This window comes from Schistocerca serialis, chromosome 12 (genome assembly GCF_023864345.2).
Source record: "Schistocerca serialis cubense isolate TAMUIC-IGC-003099 chromosome 12, iqSchSeri2.2, whole genome shotgun sequence".
Classification (NCBI taxonomy): Eukaryota; Metazoa; Arthropoda; class Insecta; order Orthoptera; family Acrididae; genus Schistocerca; species Schistocerca serialis.
This window is the reverse complement of record NC_064649.1, coordinates 47,967-54,750: the sequence shown is the minus strand read 5'-3', so window position 1 is coordinate 54,750 and position 6,784 is coordinate 47,967.

The window sequence follows — 6,784 nt, the reverse complement described above, 5'->3', positions numbered from 1 at the left end:
CTACACCTCCTCTCGCCTACTGCTACCCTGGCCCAGGTCCTGATAATAGACACTCACATTGACCACCACTCCACCTCCCCACACGTACTGCCACCCTGACCCAGGCCCCTCCTGCTGCCAACCTGACCCAGGTCCTGCCAGTAAACACTCACATCACCCACTGCTCCCCCTTGTCACCCCTATTGCCACCCTGGCACAGGTCCTGGCAATATATCCTGACATTGGCCATCTCACCACCTCGCTATACCTGCTGCCGCCCTGGCCCCGGTCCTTGGAATAGGCGCTCATATCAGCTACTGTGCCAACTCCACACACCGGCTGCCACACTGGCCCAAGTCATGGCAATAGAAACTCACATCGGCATCCGTACAACCTCCTCACCCCCGCTGCCAAGTTTTTGGAATTGCCCGTAGAACCAGCAATGAGTCCCTTGCTGAATTATTAACACACATTCAAACACTAACAGTCCCAACTTCTCACATAATGTGCATATAATATGACCAACAGAAATGTATGCACTGAAATGAATGCTTACAAGTTACTTAATTTGATGAACTGGTGACATAAGTAAATACATAAAAGATCAGAATAGCTTTGGAAAACAGTGTCTAACCATCTAGTCAATGTAAATAACATATTATTAATGCAAATTATATTTGAAGATAACAGTATTCCTCATCATAGTGAATGTAGCTTAGCATTAGAAGAATTCATCAACAAATACCTTGTTAACTAAACGCATAAAGACAGGAAAAACACAAATACACAAGGGTACAAAAACACATAGCGGAATAAAACAAGAGGAAAGGTCAGGGTTTGTTTTCAGTGTAACATTTGGTACTGCAGTCCAAACCAAAACTACATTCCACAGATCTTATTTCAACATTTGTTCACACACAAAAAGTCCTATTAAACCACGCTTTCGGTATTTTAATGTTCACATATTAGTTACCTCATAATTAAGATTCTATTATCTTACCTCATCATTTATTTCCAAGAAAATCACCGAGCGAGGTGGCGCAGTGGTTAGCACACTGGACTCGCATTCGGGAGGACGACGGTTCAATCCCGTCTCCGGCCATCCTGATTTAGGTTTTCCGTGATTTCCCTAAATCGCTTCAGGCAAATGCCGGGATGGTTCCTTTGAAAGGGCACGGCCGATTTCCTTCCCATCCTTCTCTCATCCGAGCTTGCGCTCCATCTCTAATGACCTCATTGTCGACAGGACGTTAAACACTAATCTCCTCCTCCTCCTCCAAGAAAATCCTACCTATGCCTGGCAATAGACACTCACATCAGCCATTACTCCACCTCCTTACACATTCTGCTACCCTGGCCCAGGTCCTAGTAATAGATGCTCACATTGGCCACCACTCAACCTCCCCACACCTGAAGCCGCCCTAGCCCAGCTCCTCTGAATAGGGGCTCAATTCTTCTACCGTATCACTTCCTCACACCTGCTGCCGCCCTGGCCAAGGACCTGGCGATAAACACACACATCAGCAAGTACGCAACCTCTTCACACCTGCTGCCACCCTGGCACAAATCCTGGCAATAAACACTAACATCTACCACTGATCAACCGCATTGTCCCTGCTACCACACTGGCACAGACCCTGGCAATAGACACTCACAACGCCCTCCACTATGCTTCGTCGCTCCTGCTGCCACCCTGGCCCATATCCTGGCAATAGACACTCACATTGGCACCCGTGCCACCTCCACACAACTGCTGCAACCCTGCCAAGGTCCTAGCAATAGACGCTCACATTGGCCAATGCTCCACCTGCTAATGAAGGCTGCCACCCTAACGTAAGTTCTTGCAATAGATGCTGACATTGGCTACTGGTCCACCTCCCCACACCTGATGCCACCTGGTCCATGCCCTGGCAACTTATGCTCAAATCAGCCACTGTGCCGCCCCACACAAATGCTGCCACCCTGCCAGGTCCTCACAATAGACGCTGACATTGGCCACTGCACCACCTCTTCACACCTGCTGCCACCCTGGCCCAGGACTTGGTGATAGATGTTAACATTGGCAACCACGCAACCTCCTCGCACCTACTGCCTACCAGCCCAGGTTCTGGCATGACAGACTGCTTCCCTAAGGGACCTTGGTTTGATTACTGGCTGGGGAAAAAATTGAAAAGACATTTATTTAAAGTATAGTACAGTTGCATTATTAGAAATGTTCTGCATGTATGAATTTAGGCTATTCATCTTCCTCTCTTACATTACAATTGTGGATGCAGGACACTAGTGCATGTCAAAAAATGAAGAAAATCCTCATTACTTGGCTCCACTTCACTACAATAATAATACTTAATACTGTTTTTAAGTAGTCTCTTATTAGACTCACATATAATACATAATACTCATAACACTTCATACTTTGAGCAGTACGTCTTAACCATCCTTCTACATATGAGAGAGCGAAACAAAATCATGTACAAAGAAAAATGAATGCTGCTTTTTTTTCATTTGTCTGCACATAATTAATGTCTTTCCTGATGCTTATAGTCGATGGTCTTTTTGGTTTTTTTATAAAAAATAAATAAATTTTAACTTGCTTTAATTTTTGTCTAACTAACAAAGAAAACAGTTTTCTAGGCACCCTATAATAGATGAGAGGGCCAAAGGCGACACAAATATAGAAAGAATACTTCATGGTTGTCACCATCTACACATTGTGGCATATCTGTTTATTGAGCTCCCAAAAGCAAATAACCTAAAGTCTCCAGAAGTGTGTATAAAAAGGGATCTCAGTAAAAGTAAAATGGATTTATTCTGCAGTAAATTAAGTATAATAAGCTGGCCTGTAGACTACAATAGTTCAAGCTCGATTAACTATGACAAATTCTTAAATTGTTTCTTAGAGGTATTTAATGAATCATTTCCTCGTAGATATAAGCAAAAGAAGGTTAATGGTAAACTCAAATGGATTACAACAGGAATAAAGATCTCCAGTGCCAGAAAGAGAGAGCTCCACAATCAGTTAAAATCAAACAGAAATCCAGATTTTGTCATTTATGTCAAACAGTATAAAGCTGTATTTAGGAAAGTTGTAGCGGCAGCTAAAAAATGGCAAATAATAAATTCATACGAGAACACAGAAATAAGACAAAAGCAGAAGCTCCCAAAAGCAAATAACCTAAAGTCTCCAGAAGTGTGTATAAAAAGGGATCTCAGTAAAAGTAAAATGGATTTATTCCGCAGTAAATTAAGTATAATAAGCTGGCCTGTAGACTACAATAGTTCAAGCTCGATTAACTATGACAAATTCTTAAATTGTTTCTTAGAGGTATTTAATGAACCATTTCCTCGTAGATATAAGCAAAAGAAGGTTAATGGTAAACTCAAATGGATTACAACAGGAATAAAGATCTCTAGTGCCAGAAAGAGAGAGCTCCAAAATGAGTTAAAATCAAACAGAAATCCAGATTTTGTCATTTATGTCAAACAGTATAAAGCTGTATTTAGGAAAGTTGTAGCGGCAACTAACCTAACCTAACCTATCCTAACCTAACCTAACCTTGGGTTGGGTTGGGTTGGGTTGGGTTAGGTTGGGTTAGGTTAGGTTAGGTTAGGTTAGGTTAGGTTGGGTTGGGTTAGGTTGGGTTAGGTTGGGTTAGGTTAGGTTAGGTTAGGTTAGGTTAGGTTAGGTTAGGTTAGGTTAGGTTGGGTTGGGTTGGGTTCGGTTAGGTTAGGTTAGGTTAGGTTGGGTTAGGTTAGTTTAGGTTAGGTTGGGTTAGGTTGGGTTAGGTTAGGTTAGGTTAGGTTAGGTTAGGTTAGGTTAGGTTGGGTTGGGTTGGGTTGGGTTGGGTTGGGTTGGGTTGGGTTGGGTTAGGTTGGGTTAGGTTAGGTTAGGTTAGGTTGGGTTAGGTTAGGTTAGGTTAGGTTAGGTTGGGTTGGGTTGGGTTGGGTTGGGTTAGGTTGGGTTGGGTTGGGTTGGGTTGGGTTGGGTTGTGTTAGGTTGGGTTAGGTTAGGTTAGGTTAGGTTAGGTTGGGTTAGGTTGGGTTAGGTTAGGTTGGGTTAGGTTGGGTTAGGTTGGCTTAGGTTAGGTTAGGTTAGGTTAGGTTGAAACGTCCCCTTTGAACAGTTTATACACGACTGTGCTTAACCTGACACACAATATTTTTTTTTAGCGCAACGCAATCTGACTTTCAAAAATCCCTACAAAAGAATGGCCCTGACTAACACTAAGCTATACCTTTCACAAATCACTTACCTCACAAAAATCTTCGCTGCTCAAGCTACTGCAATACAGCGAGCGCCACTACTGCCAGCTAAATAAAAGATTCAAACTATGGAAGGCACTAACTACTGATAGGGATAGTTAGCAAAATGAAAGATATTAATAGAGAACAAACAATGTATTTACCTTAATATCATCAAAAGTCATAATATATATAGCAGTTCATCACAAATTACAAAACTCCGCCATCTCTCTCCCCACATCCACCACTGCTGGCGGCTCACCTCCAACTGCGCAACGCTACACGCTGTTCACATCCAGCTGCCGCTGCCCAACACTACAATGGCAGACAACAATGCAAACTAGCCACAGACTGGACACAGCACAGCCAGTGATTTTCATACAGAGGTGGCGTTACCAATAAAAAAACCTAAACAGCCTACTTACATAGCCCCCATGCTCCCCACAAAAATTTTTACAAATTGGATTGGGCAGTGGCCAATACAGATTTGAAAAAAATTTTTCAAAATTACAATAACAAAGAAATCAAATGCACACACTTATTGATACGATGTTGGTCAAAAGCTAAAATTTTCTCACAGTCCATAAAGACAGTCCACATTGTTCATCACAGTAAAAATGCAGAGTTTTTCTCAAAGTCTGAGCAGTAAAAGAAAATGCACACAGAAGTAGTGGATTTCCATGCAGTCTTGAAGAAGTAGTGTTGTCCTTCCAACGGAAAGACAGTGCTGACAGGTAATGGGCCACAACATAGCATACCCACAGCAGAGTCATTCGACGTTTTGAAGAATATTGGTAGGTAGGTCATCACAGAACAGACCCACTGTAGTCCTGGTAGAGATTACGGTATTGGTGGGTCATCATAGATGCAGACCCACTGCAGTCCTTGTAGAAATAATGGTATTGATGGATCATCAAAGATGTAGACCCACTGTAGTCCTTGTAGAGATAGCCAACAGCCATCTGTTGTGACTGTGCAGGTGCACAATCACCACTGAAGAGTCTTGCGGATAATATAGCAAGTCCATAACCACCACTTGTGCACTCACAAAGTTTTTGGAATTGTCCTTAGAACCAACAATGCTGTTATCCAGTCCCTTGCTGAATTATTAACACACGTGCAAACACTAACAGTCCCTACTTCTCACATATTGTCCATATACTATGACCAACAGAAACGTGTGCAGTGAAATGTAACGTACAAGTTAATAATATCATGAACTGGTGACAATTACAATTTTATAACAGAAGAATACAATAACAAAGGTACAAAATACATCATTAAAGAACATAACAATACAGATAACATTTGTAGTACAGGCTTTACAAAAGAATCGAACTAACATATACATCAGTGGAATTATGACATGAGTACATACATAAAAGATCAGGATAACTTTCGAAACATCAACTTCACACATGAGCATTAACACACAACAGAATAAATAATGTCTAAACATCTTTACAAAGTAAATAACTCATTATTAATGCCAATTATATTCGAGGATAACAGTATTCCTCATCATAGTGAATGTAGCTTAATATTAAAAGAAGAAAAATTCTATGAAACTACACAGAGACAGGAAGAAAACAAATACACAAGGGTACACAAACACATAGTGGGATAACACCAATAGGAAAGGACAGGGTTCGTTTTCAGTGTAACATGTGGTACTGCAGTCCAACCCAAAACTTCATATATCTTTCCTCTTATTTCATCCTTTGTTTCCACCAAAAAAATTCTATCTAAGCATGCTTTCTGTATTTATATGTTCACACATTTCTTACCTCAACATTTATTTCCAAGAAAATCCTACCTAAACCTGTTTTCTCAATGTATTTCTTCCAATTCATCGCAACTCATTCTCTTAGAGGCTACCCCCTCTTAAGCTAACTTAAATCTACTGAGCTCAGATGCTAAACTAAGGGACGAGGCAATGCAGCAGCACAAAATAAGTAACACAAACAGCAATGACCAAAAAATTGGAAAATTGCAAAGCAAGCAACAGTAAATCTAAATTACCAAGCAATGCAACATTACAACTAATATGAGCCAATGTGCAGCAACAACAAAATAAATCTGGCTTAGCAGAGTAACACAAATTAAAGTTCAGTAGCACTATGCCTGGCAAACAGCAGCTTATATCTAAACATGACATAGCTCAAGCAGAAAAAATATTACAGTAAAAACAACAATGCAGATAAGGGAAATGTATATTCACATCTTAATGTCTATGTAATTAAAGTGGTGCACCACAACAACTTATTGTAAAAAAAATATTACCATGTACTTGAAAAGAAAATTATGTGTCCAGTTACTGTTACTAGTCCCTTCTTATTGTTCTTTCCTTTCCAAGTGCTCCTTTTTTTTAAAGAATGTGGATTACAAAATTATCATTTAATAGATCTGTTGACAGAAAGCGTTCACATTAGCAAATGCATCTAAGTTTAGTTTATAAAACTAATGCTGTAACACAGCTGGAAAACAGATGTCAAATGAAATAAGCAATTACGCAAACCAAAGCATAAAAACATCATTCAATAGCTATGTGGCATTTCGTAAG